This window comes from Lagenorhynchus albirostris, chromosome 15 (assembly GCF_949774975.1).
Source record: "Lagenorhynchus albirostris chromosome 15, mLagAlb1.1, whole genome shotgun sequence".
NCBI lineage: Eukaryota > Metazoa > Chordata > Mammalia > Artiodactyla > Delphinidae > Lagenorhynchus > Lagenorhynchus albirostris.
The window spans coordinates 33,994,105-34,014,800 of NC_083109.1; positions in this window are offsets into that span (position 1 = coordinate 33,994,105).

Below are 20,696 nucleotides of genomic sequence, written 5' to 3' on the forward strand. Positions count from 1 at the left end.
CTCCTTCATGTTTAGCATTTTGACAATTACTACTTGTGGGACACATTGCCATTTCCATGGAAGACAAAAAGGGGTAAAGCTGTTCCCTGCTCTCTTAGAGCTCAGACTCTAATTGAAGTCATAAGATACAGGTGTGTGCTAATCACACAGGCAAGAATGTTACAAAGGACAAATGAGTAACAGAGCAATCACTTCCAAATAAAGAGAAATAAATGGGAGGGGTGCTTCTCATATATTATACAAAAAACTCTTTTGGAGGCAGAAAGAAACCAGGTTGGGAGTTAGTTACTTGCTTTCTAATTAAGAATATAGTGGATTGAAGCATGGTTCTCAGCCCTCTTTACTAACTCTTTGCTTCCCGCAAGTATATTAATATGATGGCAGCTCAGGGGTATCTTAGATTTTGTGAAGATTACATTCTGTTTTTGTCACTTGGACACCTAGAACCATATTGTGGCCAAACCCAGCCACTGTTTGGATCCTACTGTATTTATTTTCTATCCTCTTGCCTTATATCTGTAGGTTACCTTAAAGCCTTAGTTGCAAGATATGGAATGAATAACTATCTGATGAAGAATATAAGAAAGTCATTTATCTCCCCCACTTCTCAGTTTTCTCAATTATAAGATGAAAGTCTTGGGTTAAGTTAAACTGAGTTTATTTTTTTCTTGATGCTAATGCTTTAAGATTACATGAATGAAGGCGAGATTGTCCAGGAATGAAGGATAGATTAATTCAGTCCATACTTAAATGTAGTAGGCATGGATACTTCATATGTAAGAGCATAAATAACTTGATTTAAAACCATGAGCAAAGTCCATATATTAGTGGATCTCAATTGTAAACATTTCCTCCAGACTAGAAATTCTCAAAGCAAGACATGTATTTGGTTCTAAGAATGATTGAGCATATAAATGCATAAATAAATAAATGCATACACAATTTAAAATGCCCTTATGTGGTGTGTGTGTGTATATATATATATACATGCATATATATAGTACATCAAATTTATCAAAAATATTTATTGTGGGACATCAAATTAATCAATAATACATTTCAATTGGAGAAGCTTTTATTCAAAAATAACTGGCAGTTTTAAGGTTTTATTGATCATATCTAGCATATAATCTTAGAGAAAAAAAATAATGTGTCTTTATTCCTCACTTAAAAACAAACCAGGGAGATCAGCTCAGTGCTTTGTGACCACCTAGAGGGGTGGGATAGGGAGGGAGGGAGGGAGACACAAGAGGGAGAGGATATGGGGATATATGTATATGTATAGCTGCTTCACTTTGTTATAAAGCAGAAACTAACACACCATTGTAAAGTAATTATAGACCAATAAAAATGTTTAAAAATGATTAATGTTTATCCTATTAAAAACTTAATTAAACCTTTTTTAGCATTAAAAAAAAAAACCGTAAAGGATGTTACAGTCTTGTATCCTTATCTATTGTCATTTGAGAGCCAATAGGGGAAGTTTTGCAAAAGAAAGTATCTGGGTTTTCTTGGTGGTGTTTTTTTGGTAGGGCAGGGTTGGGGAGGGATATGAGAGGTGAAGACTGTGGAGAGGAGAAACTTCACCTAATGGTTTAGTAACAACAATAATGATGGCTATTACAAAGAAGTTACTGGGGGCTGCAGGACTACTATGTTTCTGAGCTGTCCTCATAACAACTTTGCTGTACATTCTGGGGGAAGCACATTTCTGACCCTTTAATTTCAATTACACTAAGCCTGATAATCTGAATATAAGACTAAATAGTTGTGTTTTTTTTAATATTGGAGTTAAAATGCAGAATTGCTAAAAAAATAGGGAGGCATAAATTAAAGGTCATTGGAAGGGAGAGAATCAAGTAGAGGTTTTACTCCAACATCAGACTCCAGCTTGATTTTACTTATAAATGATTTGGATAATCACGTTCTTAGCACAAAATCAAGTTCACAATGACAACAGTCACAACTGGAATTTCTAAATCAACTAAGGAAGCGTACTTCAGAGCAAAGAGTATGGAATTTATTCCTCTAGGCCTTAACTAACTTGGATTATTACAGATAAGAATGTCAAGTGCTACCCTGTTGATAAATATTTTATAACTCCAAATACATCACTTCCTTGAAACAAAAAGGTGATGAAATGTTTGAGACAGGAAAGACTCTATGATTACTTTGAGTAGAAGCCCTGACCTGAGGTTTTGTTAGGTCTGGAAAAAGAATCACCTTTCTGAATAAGAACATTATAGAGAAGAAACAAAGTTTGAACTGCATCAACATTTATGTTGAAAGGGGTTGTGCTTTAGAAACTTTAGTAGATGTTTCCATAGCTTTGGTTCTTAGCAATAAAAGAAAACACTGTTAAGCTGCGTCAATGGGGAGGTGAGCAGTGAAGATATTCTATAACTTTAGTCCTCTTCGGTTTTGGAATTTATTGTAATTTTTTTAGGAAAATTCTCTTTTATTTAATCTAATACTTAAATTTGTTTGCAAGCCTCAGTAAGCAGTGAATGGCAAGTTTCCAGAATTATCAAGGGACAAAGGACAGACAGTATGATATTGCTAAACAGTGTGTTCATAGGTTATAACTAATTAAATATGCTGATTTCAACTACTGAGTACTGGAAACATTCAAGACAGGAAGACATGTATGTGTTTTAAACCAAAATTATACTCGATCCTCATTTTATCTTCAGTGATACCACCATCCTAAGCAATGTTTAAGCAAGGAGTTATTTACTTCCTCTGTATGGCCATAGGTCCATAATACAAAATCCAGGAAATTAAAATTACATCACTATTGTGCAGTGACTCCCATCCCCTGGCAATCCCTCTGAAGTTGACTCTCCTGAACAGTTGGAGATTCTGCTAATACAAGTCATTTGAACCACGTGTGCGGTAAATACGTCCATTTTCCAAACTAACACTTGTTCCCAAGTTGTGACTCTTGTAGCTGTTTCCTGGGGACCCTAATGTGGAGAGTTCATGTGAATGTCTCTTCTACTGAGAAATCAGTGAGGCAGCACGGGGGTCACGTATTCTGACACTCTTCTAGCTGGATGAAAACAAGCCAGAGCCTGGTCACAGTGGACCACACAGAACCACAGGGAAGGGCACCTGCTTTACTTGAACAAAGCACCATTTCCCGGAGGCTGAAGGGGGGATTTCATCTAAAATTCCCTTGCTGGCCCCACAGCAAAGGCATTAAAAATCACTAGTGGTGGCTGGCTCCTTTTATTCAATCCCTTTGTTTACTTATGATTAACATTTTACATTCTTTTATTTATTTTGGATTGATTTAAAAAATAATAGAGCCATCAGCTGCAACCCTGGAGTCTGACAGGGAAGCAGCAATGGATGTTTTTGATTGCATGCATCTTTGCTCAGGGACACAATCAACACATTCCTAGGAGGTTTTCAGAAGTGTCTGGTGTCATCCAAGATAAAAATGGGTCTCCCTCTTTGGGGACTAAGTGAATTGGAGGCTAGGTAGGTGTTATTCACGTGTAGACTTTTTGATGTAAAAGCGAGACCCTGGAGTTTACCTTACACGTCTCTTCAAGCTAGTGGACAGACATCTCTTTTCCTCTGTTGCTCTTCTCCAATCTCATACACCCCCACAGTCTGTATTTTTGGCTGTTCTACTTCTCTGCTTTACCTTTCCACAACCATTTCAATGGCTTCCCACTGCAAGTTAGAATAAAATCTCACCTGGCATTGCCCTCCCAAGATTCTATGTGAGCTGGCCCTCACCTATGTCTCCAAACTTATATTCAGTCCCTCCAACTCAATCTTGCCTAGAGACCTTGGACTTGTAGTTTTTTCTTGGAATATTATTTCCCCAATCTTTTAAAGCCACAGCTCCTGTGTCATCTCTTTGGAAACACGTTCTGGTCCCCATCCCTCCTATGTAAAGCATCCACAGCAGCACATCACCTGTTCTATTTCCTTTCCAGCATCTATTGCCATCTGTCATTTTCTTATTTTCTATTTATGTATTCATTTACTTATTTGTTGTCTCTCTCAACAAAGCAGACTATAAGAACTCCAAGATGGCAGGAACCTCTGCTATAAATGGCTGTATCCTCAGTGCTTGAAATACTTCCTGACACAAAGTCATCCCTCGGTAAAGATTTTGAATGACGTAGTAGATGAGTCATTACTGTCATAATATTAGCACATGGTAGACAGAATGCGTGGCTTCAAATAGCCTCTTTTTACCTCTACTTCTATTAAATGCTCTCCTCTTTGCCTGTCGTGTTGTCCCCCTCCCCGTGCTATGCCCACACATTTGTGTCCTTTGTCCAGCTTGCCTTTCAAAACTCCATTTACTGACCATCTCCGTCATCCTTCTTGGCCACCTCAGAAAGGATCGAGGGCTTCCTTGTCTACAGGTTAGAGTCATACTGGGTCATCATGTCTCCTAGAAACAGAAGCAGTTCTATTTCATTTCGTGTGCAGGGTGTGCAGCACGAGGCTTACATCCTTGAGAGGAGGTAATAGCCTTAATGCCTATTTATTGAATACATGAATGTGTAATTAAAATGTTTTCAAAAATATCAACTTTATTTATTACCATTCCATGTGGTACAGAAAACACCCATGGTACCTATTTGTTGATCACATGACCACAAAATTAGAATCAGAAACTGTTTTCTTACATGTCAACTTTATTACCTTTCCATGTTGTACATAAAACACCCTTGATGTTCCACAAGAAAGGCTTAATTCATCAGCCTCGCTCTTTTTTTTTAATTTCCTTGTTTAACCTGGTAATTAATACTCTTAGAGTGCTTATGTTTTGGTAGGCTCAGTTGAGGCCTTTGCTTGGCTAATCTCCTTCACAACTACTCCAGAAAATAGAAAGTTTTGGAACCATTACTGCACATTTGACAAAACTGAAGCTGAATTTCCCACCATCACACAGTCAGTAGATGCTGGGGGTAGGATTTGAACCCAGTCACAGATGGCAGAGCCTTCACTGTTAACCCTACAGCAAGTTTGATGTAAATGTCACCAGTATTTTTTTCTGCCCCTGTAGACTCAATATGGTCACCAATATTTTATGTGAAAAGTCTGATTAGGTTACTCCCCTTTTTAAAAAGCTCTCTGACCCCATGAAGACCTAATGAATAAATGTCAGCTCCCTGTCATAGCCATCGAGCCCTTCTCCAAAGCACACTTTTCCCATCATTCCTCTAAATGAGCACTGTGCTCCAGCTATGCACAGGCTTTTTCCAGTTGTTGAATACACCTTGATTCTTTCTCTCTTTGCTTATTCACCTTCACTAAGTTCTACTCATCCGTCTAGCGCAAGCTCACATATTCTTTATCATCTCCTCTAAGGAGCTGGTTGAATCTTCCTTGATGCATCCACTGCATTTGACCCTTATTAAATCTCTCACCATTGTGAATTCTATGAGTTGTTTTCTTTCTCTGTCCCTTTTAACAGACAAATTTCTAAGATCAGGGTCCAGTTCTTTGTACCAGTCCCAGTGCTTAGGACATGCTTTGGAGCATGCTATATTTGCAGGAACAAAAAACAGAGAAAAAACTTTCTGAAAATGAAAGAATGCACACACCAGAACAACTAATGTGTAAAGATGAAAAACACTGAGCATACAAGCCCTTTGGAAGACTGCTTGGCTGTATCTACTAAAGCTGAACATACGACATGACTCAGCCATTCTACTCCTGAGTATATACGCTAAAGAAATGGGTGTTTATATGATTATCAGAAATGCTTGCTCAAGAAAGCTGATCACAGCACTATTTGTAATAGCCAATGATTGGAAATAACTCAAATACCCTTTAATAGTAGAATGCATCAATAGTGGTACATATGTACAAAGGAGTATTATATAGCAATGAGTATGAACAAACTAGAACTTGGATAACATGGATGAATATTACAAACATAACATTGAACTACAATGATGACAAGCCAGACACAAAAGAGTACATTGGTAGGACTCCATTTATACCGAGTTTAAAAACCAACAAAATGAATCTATGGAGTTGGAATCCTGGAGAGTAGTAACGATTAGTGGAAGAAGTAGTTACTGGAAGGGGACCCAAGGGGGTTTCTTGGGTTCGGTTGTCTTTTATTCTTAACCTGGGAACTGGATATACAACTATGTTCACTTTGTGAAAATTAATTAAGATGTCATACATTTCTGTGTCCATTTAGTTGTTCAATAAAAAGTAGAGATAGAGGATATAAGAGCAAAGGAGGAGGGATGAATGAGGGAAGGAGAGAGCAAAAGGGAGAAATTTTAAGAATAAGTGAAGTTTATAAAAAAAATGTTCTGCATTTTTACAAAGTCCCAAGTCCCATAATTTACTTCAACTGTTTATTCAGAACCAGAAGAACTGCATCAAAGTTGGCACCAAAAAAAATTGACTAAGAAATTGTAACAAGTCTTATTATATCCAAGTGAATTCCCCATGTTTGTAAAGTTCAAGGTGGCACCTCTGAGGACAGATGTGTCCTTCTAAGCATCCATGCAGCCACCCAGGAGCAAATGAGCAGTTCTAACTCATTCAGCTTGAAACATAGTTTTATTTAGCTTGCCAGGGGATTCCTGATTGTCAGTTGTGCTTGACGGAAGTGGGTGTGACGAGGGACAGACATTTCTCCCTTTGCAGATGGTGGCCCTGGTGGGGGCACACACATCTCCTGCTAATTTGCAGTGACTGGATTCTATTCACAAGCCCTTGGCTCCATCTGGCAATGTTCGCATTGCAGTGGCCAAATTCAGACCATTTCTTTAGTAAGTCATGAGGTAGTATTTCTTCCCCATGTCACACAAGCAGGATTTGATCTGTGTTTGTTGGCGAGGGTAGACACTTGAAGATCAGACGCAAGCTTTGTCAAACAGACGGTAGTCCTCTGCTGAGAAAAATGACTTTTTTTTTCCTTTTCCTAAGGCAAGTAAGTGAGAATTTTAGGAGTTATGCTAGTGTTGAATTTCAGATCAGGTAAACTGACAAAGAGCCCTGCTGTGAATAGGAGTGTTTCATTTTGTACATTTTGGCAGCTCCTTGAAAGCAGATTGTAAGCCTCAGACTGTCAGCCGCTGTCTTTGATATTCCTTGATGTTGATACTGGATATGAAAAAATATTGTGCATTTGGTTTAAAAGCAGTGGGTGTGTGTGTGTGCATGTGCACATGTGTGTAGTTAGCACATTTGAAATAACTTGAGGACAAAGAACCACTAAAAGAATCACAGGTCATAAGTCAGCAAGTAAAAATATCTGAATGACATCCCCCAGCTGCAAACCTTTTCTATAAAGGCACACACCTTTACTTTTATAGAGAGTTAAAAGCAGTTGTGTCTGACCTATATGTTTGTAAGATTTATAATTGTCTTTGGTGTGCGTATGAGACTATGTGTTCATATACAAATTAAATCGTCAGAGCCTCATCTACGTGATGAAAACGTATTAATTGATGTTTTATTGGCAGAATACTCAACAATTGACCTGACTCTTTTCCCTTGCTTCTTTGATAAAATTTTACCTATGATATTCAGATTTATTTGAATTCCTTACAGATACAAAATCTATCTCTTTTATCCTGTGCTTTCATGACACTTCAAGTCAAAATGTCCCTGGAATATTTGTTCTCTATGAAATATTAATGCACATACATTTCAGACCTTTCCTCTAGATTGGTTGAATAGCCAGGGAGAAATACTTAGAGGCTTTGGGGATGAGTGGATTGCAAGGAAGAAGGGAGAAGTAGATTGTCAAAGGAGAGGCAGGATGTGTTAGCAGAGCTCTGCATCATGCGAGAAGAGTCACAGGCTCCCTTTAGAATCTGAGAAAGACTACAGTCCTTCCTCATAAAAAAGTGTGCACACATGTATATAAATATCAAATGCTGATGACCATCGTAATTTGGATTCCCCCAGAACCAGAGCCAAGGCAAGGATTTGAGGGCAGGTAGTTTATTTGGACAGAACAAGAAGCTGCACTGAGGTTGACATGGAGGATAACAGGCAGGAAATAAAAGACACTTTCCACAAAGGCGACTGAATCTTAAGCCCACAGAGCACTCTGAAAAATGATGCAAAACACACATCTCAGTATTATCCCAGCCCAAAGGCCCCAGCACACATCAGTCATTGGTCAGAGTTGCCCCTGCTAGAAGGTGAATTCACAGGCACATCTATTGGCAGTGTGAAGGGCAAAGTTGGTTCTGGCAGCCCAAGGGCAGACCCATGACAGACATGCAGGAGTTGGCTATGGGAACTCAAACAGGCATGCATGGCAATGGTCAAATAGTCAAGGGAGTATGGGTAGGTAAAGTTTGCTACAGGTATATCTCAGGACCGCCTATCCACTTGCTCTCCTAAAGGCCATCCTGGACCAGTCTCTTAAAGAATTCTGATTGTGAGGAAAAGGACACCTACAAGTGAGATGACCGATTTGGAGATGACTTCCCCTATAACATCTTTGAGAAGGGTAAGTTATATGCCAATAGTATTTTCAACTTGTAAAATTATTCCAAAAGGAAGGGATTCAGTGAATCAGTGGACACCTTCAGAAAGATTGTGAGGAGTCCTGAGGACTCTAAATTCCTCTGACTCGTTGTGTCTCATAGGGCCACTCAGCTGACCTCTGTTTATGATTTTCCATCCAGAGGATGATATAATAATGGGTTTTATCATCCTGGGGAAGAAGGTTGCCCAGGCCCAGGAAGCCACGAGATGAGTAGCTTCAAAGCCCCTGTGTGACACTTTCCTATTTGTAATCTCCTTTACCCCAACCTATGAATTGAGTCAACAGGGCAATCCTATCTCAGACCTTAGGAAACTGAGTCTTGAATATCACATTGATGTACCAGAATCATCCAGTGAGTCACTGTCACAGTAGGAATTAGGTGCTAGAACATCTAAATTCCAGGGCTTTCTTTAGCTGCCCAGGCCTCACCAGCTGCTCCTGGAAATGGGTGTTAATAATAGGCCTGGTCCTCCCAAGAGCCAGAATGACTTATTCACAACCTGGGGACAGGGTTATCCAAAGAGTTGTGTTAACTCTTTCAGGCCATCATTCCATGACAAAGGCCAGCCTAACAACCCTGGAAAACAGTAATAGTGCTTGCATTTTTCCTGCGTTCACTGGTCTGGGATCGTGAGTTATCTGATCCATTTTATACTCGTGTCATTGGCATGTTTCTTCCCATAATGTTTTGACATTAATGGACAGGGTCAGGAACCCTGCTGAGGTCTCTTGAAATGTTTCAATGAGTGAAGAGATGGCATATTTCAGTTTCTTATAACTTTTTATATATTTGTACAGTTAGTGTACAACCCAGAAATCCCACTTCTGGGTATTTATCCAAGAGAAATGAAAACCTAGGTTCACACACAAAAACTATATGCGACTGTTTATAGCAGCTTTACTCATAATTGCTAAAATCTAAAAACAATCAACTGGTGAAGAATTCCTGGTATACCATGATATACTCTGGTGCATCCACTCTAAAGGATACTACTCAGAATAAAAAATTAAAAAAAAAACCCTGAACTACTGCCACATGCAATAGCATGGGTGAATCTCCAATACATTATGTTATGTGAAAGAAGCCAGACACAAAAGACTATATACTGTATAATTCCATTCCTATGATATATTCTAGAAAAATCAAAAGTATAAAGTCAGAAAATTTAGATATATGGTTGCCAGGGCCTGGGGATTAGGGGAAGAGTTGACTACAAAGGAACAACATAAGAGATTTTTTGGGTGAGGAAACTGTTCTATATCTTGACTCCAGTGATGGTCACGTGACTATATGCATTTGTCAACATTCCTAGAATTTTATACTAAAAAGGGTCAATAAATTATACCTCAGTAAACCTGACACCCCCACCAAATAAGAAAGAAAAAATGGTAGATCCATGCAAGGTCGCAAAGATGGTAGTGACATAGGAGGGGATTGGAAAGAGAAGTGTCATGAGCCATGCAGAGCACAGACAATAATATAATAATATGTCATGGTGTCTCTTTCAGAGACAAAAGAGTGGACAAAACACTTGCTATTTCTGAGCCCAGGAGCCCAGAAACCTTGGGCTTGACCCATTCTGGCAACTATTATAACATTATTATATTTTCTTAAAAGCGAGTCTCTCTTTCTCTCACTCTGTCCCCCACACACTCACACACAGAGAGAATAACAAGCTTTTTAAAGTGCAAGTATTTCCATTACTGCAAAAGGTCAGGCTGAGGATGAAGCTCGAAGCCTCGAATTTGTCCAGCTGTCATCTCCCAGGCTCAGTCAATACTGTGAATGTCCAGTTCTATCCCGAACATACCTACAAATACATCTACTTGGAAAACACTGGCACATAAATTTAGAGAGGTTTAAAGTGGGAATGAATACCTCAATCTACGGGGTGGAAAAAACCTGGGCCCTGCTCCTTGTGGGCAACCCAACCTGTTTGAACTGCTAAAAACACTCAGGGCAAAACAAGGAGAGCCGAAAAAAATAAGCTTTTAAGAAAACAGTTCTCTCAATATTCCTAAGTTTAATGGCTCAATATTTAGCATGTGTTTCATAACTCCAGCTTTCTTTGGGTGGAGGTAGGTAGGGGAAATGGGAATATAGAAAAGGGTTTTCAAAACACTTGCTATTTCTAAGGCTTCTTTTTTTATGTACCATAACGCATGCAGCCTTCCCCGGCATGGGGTCAGGATGTTTCCTTGCCATGGAATTGATCACTAATGAGGAAAAGTGGGAAACTAGGTTAGACTACCATGGAAAATATGAAGAGCCCTGGTGAACGTCAGCCCAGGTTCTGACGACGGTTCCAGGGTTATTGGAAGAACTCCTTTTCTTTTCCCCTCTTTCCTTCAGGATTCCTGAGCTGTGATGTTCCAATGAATTACCAATAGGTCCTGCACCCAAGAAGCTTACGGTTGAGTGGGAGAAATAGACAGACAGGCAGATCAATAGACAAGTAAACCAATGATCACAGCAAAGTGAGATGAGGGCTGCCACCGAGAGGCAGAGAGGCCAGGAAGCCGACTATGCTGGGCCTAGACTGTCCCTGTTTGTCTTTGGCCCTTTCACTTGCTAGCTGTGTGCCTTTGGGCAAGCTACTCAACCTCTCTGAACCTCAAGTTTTTTATCTGTCAAGTGGAGATAATAATAGCACCACCCAAAAACGTGTTTGAGAATTAAATGAGATATTTATGCAAAGAACTTTGAACAGTGCAGGCACGTAATAAGTGGTCATAAGTGATAGCCATGACCATGATTTCATGGAAAGGGAGGAGGCTGGGCGGAGACTTCACAGCAGCAGGGATGTTTAAGATGAGTCTTCAAGAAAAAGTAAGCACAAGCCACGTAGACACAAGAGTACCTGCTTGTGTGGCTAGGATGATATTTTAAACAGGGAAAGAAGGATATGAAAAGGGTTGTGGGTGGGAAAGAACCTGATATCTTCAGGTTAAGACCCAAGTAGGACCTTTGGGGGACCTAAGAGGTGATGGGACCAATGTTCAAAGTCCGTCCCAAATGCAATGTGATATCCGTCAGTGTTAAACCATAAACTATGAGCTACATTTCTGATTGACCTTTAACAACTGGATCGGATGCTTTATTTTGAAATGTTAAACCTCAAATTTCTTCAGAAGATTGTTGCTTTTGTAGTTATTGCTAAGAATGCTGAATCTCCCAGGGACCTATGGATGGGGTGGTGGCATTTTGGAAGATGAAGATTGAAATGTGGGCAGAGGCAAAACTGGGAAGGGTTGGTCTTTGGAAACGTCCAAGGAGTGGGGCAGGAAAAATTTGGTGAAAAATTTCATGCTGGTTGAGTGACATGTGAAGGTAACTCTGGTGGCCCCGGGGAATGAATTTCAGTGGCAGTGCCAATTGGGAATGGGGAGTATTGGTAGATCAAACCACCTGAGAAGCCTTTTATAAATACGTGATCACCCTTGCCTCTTAGGAGGATGGGGCTGGGAATGGGTTGGACAATCCAATAAGGAGATAGAGTGAGAAGAATCCTGAGACAGAAATTGTTAGGAAGCTGTTAAAATATTACCTCGTTAACCTTCTTATTTCCCTCTACTCACATTTCTGTCTGGTTTCATTTCACCCTGTGCCACCAATCAAATTAATAGCAGAATGTGTACAAATATTCTAAATGGCTCTTTTACACTTATGCCAACCCATAGGTAACTTCCCCAGTCTACAATCAGAGGCTAACTTCCTCTTTCTTCCATTTGAAGCCCACAACTGGGGCCTCATAGAGACTGAATGTTGAGGCAAGGCAGGGGCTTTCCCACCCTTCCCGTGCACTCAATGTTATGAGGCCTTCCAGTAGCCTCTGCTCTCAGATGCACTTGCTAAGGGTGTTGCAATCTCATCTTAGTTTGGAGCCAAATCTTTGCTTGTTTTTGATATCTAGAATTTCTATTTCAGTTTTCACACCATGTTTGTTTACTAAGACACACACACACACACACTTATAAAACAAGGGTGAAATAAGATTCAAGGGAGTGTGGTCACCTAAAGCTTTCAGGGCTAGTTGGAAGTTACCAGCAACCTACTGTGTGTATGATTTGGTGTGATTGCTGTTACTATTCTTTTTTGCCATTAAACAATACACGATACTATTGTGTCATGTTTAATGATTCTCTATTGAACAAACTTGGATTTTTAAATGGAATTATGATTTAATCAGTGAATATTTTTCAAGAGCCAGGAACATTTTTTTGGTACCCCAAGAACTTGATCCAAAGCCTACTCCAGACACCAGACATCCTTTCCTATTCCATGACAACTCTTGGAAATTCATGGAGCTTTTATTGTATGAACTTGCATTTGCTTTGTGTTAACTTTTTGTGAGTGTTAATAACTTCCCTTCCCATTTTCATCATCGCTGATAAATATTTATTTAGTATCCATTACATATAAAACACCATGTAAGTATTCTATGCACTGTGCTCAATTTGGAAAACTTCAATTAAAAAAAAGAGAGAATAGTATAGCGAACCCCCATATAGCAAAATTCCAGAATTAACAAAATTAACATTTTATCATATTTTCTCAAGATAAATAATGAACGTGTCAAACAATGTTATAAATAAACATTGATGATAGAGCTAAATCTCTTTCACTTCATATGTTTTTGTAGGGGGTGAGTGATAGTTTAAGTTCTCAAGAGAAGGATTCCACACTTACATGACTTCCAAAAACACCTAAGTTCACATGTAGCTCTGTGACTTTTTAGGCAAGTTAATCTTTCTAGGCCCCAGTTTCTTTACGTGTGAAAGGGGAATAAAATCACAGCTACCTCTTAGGGTTTTTGTGGGGTTTATCTGAGCTAACACATGTGCTTGATGTCTAGTAAGTGCTAAGAAAGTATCAGCTACTGTTATTCTTTTTTGTTTTGCTTTGCTTTTAACCAAAACGCTTCCTTGCAGGTTCACAGTCCAGTGCAGAAACAAACAGAAATCTTTACAACATAATGATAAGTGCTGCAATAGAAGTTAGTACAAAGAAGTGGAGATAAGAAAGTGAACAGGGAGCCAAGGAAGGCTTCACAGAGGAGAGGTGAACTTTGATCCATTTCCTGGAGAAGGAATCTGGTTTCATCAAGGGAAGAAAGGAGAAGTCACCGCAGGCAGAGGCCTGTGCAAAAGATGACGGCATGGAGACAGTCTGATGGTGATGGGCCCACAGGATCCGCTGTGCAGTGGGTGGAGGGGAAGAGCTGTGGGTGAGAAAGCGTTGGGGGCACGTACAGTTTCGTGCAAAGGCTAGTAGACGAAAGAGTGTACATCTCCATGTGTTTGTGGATATCTGAGTCTGCTTCTTTCTGGGAACTTCATTCCATTCCATATTTGAACATTATGATGTTATTTATGAAAAGACTTGTAAATAATGTCCCTCCCTCATCACATGCTCATTCCTGTAATGTAAGTAACCCACTGATATGCCTCCAGGGAAACACTCAAACGTGGTTAGGCTACTATAGTTGTGATGCCATTAGCATTGACAACCATGGCTACCTGGACAGCGGCCATGAATTTAGGGCTCCCTAAGCTCCAATGGTCCTGTTATATAGTCTAAAACATGCAGTGCTGCTTTTTATGCATCTATCATCCAGCTGGACCTAGGGAGAAAGTCCAAAGTCTCTGGACTCAAAGAGAGATGTGCTGTAATCCTGGCTCTGCTCTGCTGGTTTTTCTTCATTTGATCCCCAGACCAATCTTCTCTTCTTTTCTGCCCTTCTCTTGCCTCAGAAGGCTGACCCCTATGGACTGCTCTTCCAGGCACCATCACCTTCTGGCTTTTGTTGGGTTCAGGCAAAGGGAGAGTCTAACAAGTTGTGGGAAGGCAGGAAGAGAGAGATATTTATTCCTCTCCCTTCTTCCCAGCTTCTCTCTGCTCCTTGGTAGCTACCCCTCAGCTCTCCCCACTCAGGTGACCCCTGTTCTCTGCATCTGCCCTCAGCAGGCTCCCAGGACATCTGTTTTCTCCCCATGCTCCCTTTAGGTCCCTGCTGTTGCCAGTCCCAGTGCCTGGCCATCCCCCTTTGGTTCCTTTAGCTCTGCCCACACCCCCATAAAGAGCCCCTTTACTAAATTATTCTCAGTTAGACCCTTTTGAACATGCTCTTTTCTGCTGGGACTTTAATCCAGTCAACTCTATACTAGTTGTACATGACTTTGTCCAAGAACCTTAACCTCTTGGAGTCTCAGGTTCCCTACATGCAAAATCAGGATAATAATGTTCTCTACTTCTTAAGGTTGTTTGGAAGAATCATGAGATCATATGTTTTGATTTAATATTTTTAAAGCTTCTAGCACGGTGCCCGACACACAGAAGGCCCTTAATAAATATTAGCTACTGTTGTCATTGCAGTTACGACTGAAAGTGCGATCATTATGAATATTCAACAGAGTTGTGGGATGTCAGATCTGGAAGGTACCTGGGACATTGCCAAGAACAACCCCATCATTTTATACTGGAGGAAACTGAGGCCCAAAAACCTGGCCCAAATTTACACAGCTAATTAGCAGGAGAGCTAAGGATAGGAGAGTTGAAAGGCAGCCAGCTGTGTTTACAACAATTCTATTTAACTTCTTTAATGAAGGTGTTGATTCCTTCAGTGACGTCGCCCACTTGTTTTAGAAATGAGTTTCATAAGCCTGACTCCCTCTACTAATCCTTTATTCGCTCCCTCTGAGAAGAGCATCATGCTGTCCCCAAATAAGCAAGAATCCAAGAGAAAACCCCTGCTTCACGGTTCCTACTCCCCACTGCTGACTCATTTGCTCCTGAGCTCTGAGCCCTCTCACATCCATCACCTCTCCGCCAGCCCTCACAGGCTCAGGAGTGGCTGGAGCTCAGCAATGCCGCCCCGGGCGCCCCCCTACAGCACCCGCAGGGAAGGCCACTTTCGGGATCTCCCCTCTGTACAGAGTGTGGTACCCAGCTAGTGATCGCATCCAGCTCTTGCTTGTCTGCTTTTGAGAATCCATGTCAGACAATCCTAGTAGAGACAGACCCCAAGCACATATGCCTTTCACCCACACGCTTTTGAAACAACCACATAAATAGTGAACACATGCTCTAGCGTCCTATTACTGGCATTCAGACCTTTTGAAGTTTTAAACAGATACACAAATAACCATGCATTTCAGTTCATCCCAGGGTAAATGGTGCATTCCCTTCCCAAGGTCAAGTCATAAACGCTTAATTACCTTTTTCTTTTCCCAAACAATCATCAACTTTAAGTTACCTTCTTCCCCTTACTCTCAAAATGTTCTTTGTGCCCAGTCTGCTTGTGTCTGCCAGTGCCACGCTGACATTACCCGATCTTACTGCACAGAAAGCCTGTGTTTGCAAGACGCCCAAATAAGTGGTTGATTCAGGGAAAAAAATATTAGTCAAACCATTTGTTTCACTGAACTAACGAATCAGTTTGGGTAAAGTAGGCCAGCAGGTAGCCCAGAGCAGGCAAAACTTCGTGTCCTAGGATGATCCCTCTCCTTTGTTTCAGGGGGCTGGGCTCTCGGGGTGATCCTGCAGGAACCGCTTTGGGCTCAAGGCAGCATTTTCTCTCAGCAGCTTGTTCTGCACCATTTCCAGCCATCTGACCCACTTCTCGGGCCACCTTCAGCCCAGCCACAAGCAGGTTTTCACTTATCATACTTGGATGTTGGAAAGAAAAAGCTAAGACCTGAGCTCTCTCTTGTTTCTTATCTGTAATATGTGATCTTTTAAAACAAACCACCTCTTACCCCCACTGCCCGCTAAAAGGTAGGGGAATACTTGCTGTAGTGTGTACAGGACAGGGATTAAGAGAACCTTAACAAGTAATAAAAGAATATCGAGAAAATCAGTGTTTCAAAAGAAAATTTCAGAAGCAGAGGAAGAAAACTACCACATGTAGCAGCTACTGTGCATCATTCATTTCTGCACACTTAACTTACTCAGTCTTTACAGTAACCCTGCGAGGCCTGCAGTACCAGAGACCCATGTGCTGTGGTGCAGATTGTTCACTGTACAAAGGACACTGGGGGTGGGGGGAGCAGAGGTGTTGGAACACAGCCTGTGTTTTGTTCAACACACTGGAGGAAAGGGCATCCTTCTCTAATTTGCACAAAAACGTTATATTAGCTTGGCTTCCACCAAAGCGAGTATTAGGCAAGAATTTGGATGCAGGCAGTTTATTGGGAAGTAATTTCAGGAAGCACACGGGGAAGTGAGGTGAGAAGGGGAAGGGAAGAAGGCCAAGGAAGGGTGAGGTGATACGTGGTTACCCTTATGAACAACCAAAGTTTAATCCCACCATGCAACCTCTGAGAGGCTGTGGGTCAGGCCTCAGAATTGTCCTAATGGGGGGCAAAGATCTGGGGTATTTCTTCACCAACACTCATCCCTTACGGAGTAAAGGTTGCTCCTGGGGCATTAATACCTTGAACCTGGGTCAAGCACAGTTGAAGGCTAGAGAGCCTCGGGTGGAGAGGAACACAGGAGGCCATCTGTATGCTTAGGAACTGCCTACAGGTGACCTCAGGAGGGCCACAGGTTGACAGACTGGCTGGACAGCCAGAGTCCTCAGAGAAGCAGGTTCTCTGCATCCAGACATGTTTTGGTCCACGGGGCATCTGTCTGTCAACTGGTCCTCTTACAGTAAATAAAAGGATCATAAAAGTGTCAATTATCCTGCCTTTGAAAGGAAAGTAAATGGCAGACGATTAATCCCAGAGGCTGGATGTCCAACCGCATTCCAGACATGGGGTCATCACTTTATATCATTTACATGAATTCTCAGTAATGAATAATTCCTTTTAAAATATGAATAGACTTAGCTTCTACTGCATCTAAAAGTCTTACCAGCATTTTTCATCTCCCTGAATTTGTTCAGCACATTTCAATTTGTGAAATGGCTTGGTTGCCTAGAGGTTAAACGAAGACAAGAATGTCTAGAGCTCCCGGCACTCCTCAGGTATGTCCACGCTGCCCTGTTTGTCTGTCGTATTAACAAATCACAAGCGCACACATTGCTCATCCTAAAGTCCTAAATAGCCAGAATTGTAGTACAGGTTTGGAGTGTGGTGATGGCTGTGTGTGGGTTTATGCATCTGGATCCTTCCACCATTCACCCACCAGCCCTGCGTGAATTGCCAGCCCTAATGACACCGTGAAGCCCCTGTGCCCTGAAGTAAACATTAAGATTCCAGCTGGGTGCCCCTGGCAGGATCTCCTAGTCATGCAGTAGCTGCGGCTGCTGCTCTGAGGAATCAGGGATTCTCTGTGCCTCACCAGTTCTGTTCCCCAGGCTGCCAAATGGTGACCTAGAAGCTTCCACAGTGTGGTGTTTTTTGTTGTTTCATGTTTTGGTGTCCTAAGCATTTTGTATCTAGAGAGAAAAGAAGACAGGAGAGAAATCAACTCCAATTTCAGCAAGGCATTGGTATGCACAGCATCTTTTGGGAAAGGCTAAGGATTGTAAGTGTTTCAGGAGCAGTGTCTTATGGTTAAGTCCAATGTCCCACTTTAGAGATGACAAAACCGAGGCCCAGGTAACTGATGTGGCTTGCTCAAGGCCACACAGACTCTGATCTCTCTGTGCCCTGGGGTCTCTCTTCTGTTCAGTGATGTTGTATTCTCTCTCCGCACTGCCAGCAGAAACAACCTCTGCGAGCTCAGGAAAGTCACGTGATGTGCTGGTTATTCTCTGTGTCCCCTCAGATGCATCCTCTGCTCTTCCTTGCCCTGCTCTGTGTCCAGGAGGCTGGGACCACTTCCTTTGCCCCTAGCATCCAGTCAGTGCCAGAGGAAGTTTGGGGGATTTATCCTCCATTTGCCTTCAGGTCAGGTCATGGTTTTCCCAGTGGCTGTGCTCCCCAGGAATGGCTGTGACCTTGGTCAAGCAGCCTCGCTCCAATGGCTGCAGCCCTTACCAGATTCCTGCCACACTGCTCCCTTCTGTCTGCTCTGAGTCTGGGAGTAGCAAAGTTTCCCCCTGTTGCTGCCCCTGGAGACCCATGGCTCTGCTCCTTTATTCCAGCCACACTTCTGTACAAAGTCTTTTCGGTTAACCCATTGCAGGGGGCAGGGGGTTCCTGCCAGGCCAGAGGATATGCTTAGAGGATGTTTTTTTCCTTTGAGAAATGGAGATAAATCTGTCTACTTGGTTTTGGTGAGGGTCAAATAAGGTCATGTATGTAAACCTGCTATGTCTGGCCCAGATGAGCACTTTTTTAAACCAGCTGTCATGCCAGGGTTTTGGTCCACCCACAGCTTACACCTTAACTAGTTTTCACATTGACATATGACAGTAGCACCCCAACCAGCCTCCTCCATCTCGCAGGTCAGCTAAACTGTTACCTCATGGCAGGGTCTTACAGTCTGCATTTTGAAGGCAGTGAAATTGCAATCTGATGCCTTGATTTGGATGCAAAACAGTGAGACATCCCACACTCCAGCTTTATACCTCAGGCAGCTGCTTGCATTGATCTGTGAAGGATGCCCAGCCTCTCCTACCTCCACCTTTACTTGAAAGCCCGACCAGAGTGACTCACTGGTAGCCTCATGCAGCAAAGAAGGGAAACTAGTTCTCAGCCAGTGGGGTGTCCCCAACCACTCTCCACTTAGAGTTCTGAGCATAGGAGTCAGGACCAGCCTTGGAGAAAACACATATGGAGAAAGTCTACTCCAGGGCCTGCTCCACAGCCCTCACCCTGCTCTACCAATCTCCACCCAGCCACATGGGCCTCCGGCCTCTTCCCTCCCACCCGCCCCCTACCCAGAATACCAACCCTCAGTCTTCCGGGGACTTTACCAAAGTTCATGCCATGCCCCTTTAATGCCAGTCAGTAGAATTCCACACACATGTGTGGATGCCTACAACAGGCAGGTGTTATCTTAGCTACAGAAAAGACAAAGATGATCAAGACATTGTTTTTCACCTGTGCCAACAAATACTATTGTGAGTATCTGTGAAATTACCTGATGAAGATAAAACTTCCAAACAACCTACAAATCAGAGAGAGCCCTTCGACTTGGTTCTGACTATGCTTCATTAGTGATTAAAAGTGTGGATTTGGGAGCCCGTCTGCCCTGTGTTAGAAATACATTGAGGAGTAATTTAACCCCTCTGTCCAGGGTGTGCTGGAGGCTGCTTGAGAAATCTGACTGTGTGTAACTCTTTTCAACTCTGCATTCACCGACGTCAGGTTGGTACTTTAAGTGAAGATTTAGTCCACAGAAGCTGGGGCTTTTTTGCCTGGACTGTCAGTTGTTAACATTTACCAGCAAACTACTTCCTCTTTCCCTATATTTTGCCTCTGGAATAGAACTAAACAGTCCCTACTGCATTGGGTTGCTGTAAGGATTAAATGATATTGATGATGTATGAGTCACACAGTGTTGGCTAAACATATCTGATCTGCTATTGTGATTATTGAAATAGTCAGTAGAGTTTCTCCTGGGCAACCTTTTGGCTAATGATGCAGCAGCCAGGTATTCTAGAAACTGCAGACTGTGCTGGCCAATAGGGAAGATGTGCCTTCCAAATCCCTATCTAGACTCTTCTAAGACTCTGTTTCCTAAAATAAAGCAAAGCACAAAAGTAATTCTTTGCTCAGGGATGACTCAGCTTCCTTTCAGGGAGGGACAGCTCTGCTCCCCAGGAATCAACAGTGATTAGTGATAGAAGGAATGACCCTCTTGACCCGAGGTGATTATCCTTCCTGGAGAAGGAAGGCGGTTGGTGATATGTGCTGACCCGCAAAAACCACCAGCACAGGTGTCCAACAGTTTCACTCTTGAAAAGCTGGAGTTGAGTTTCTGGGGTTGCTTGGGAGGGATCAGGACATACTGCAGGGTAATAGGAAGGACATTGGGTGACTAAAAGGTTCCTGCCAAGTTACTGAGAGACACATGATAGCTCAACTGGGAATGGAGAGTCAGGTTTAATATTGTTTCTGCTCCACACTTAATAATTGAGGTCCATGGTTTATCAAGTTGTCACTGAGGGCCACAGGGAGGCCAGGCTTCTAAGGGCAGAGAGGGAGCAGTGAAGTCCAAGGCTGCAGGAAATACAGTCAGAGTTCAGAGCACTCACCCTCACCTGCTGATGGGATTGGGAGGCATTCAAAAGACCGTGACTTTTCACAGTGTCAAAGTGCCCACTATGATGTTAGGTCTTGAAGACCCTTTGGA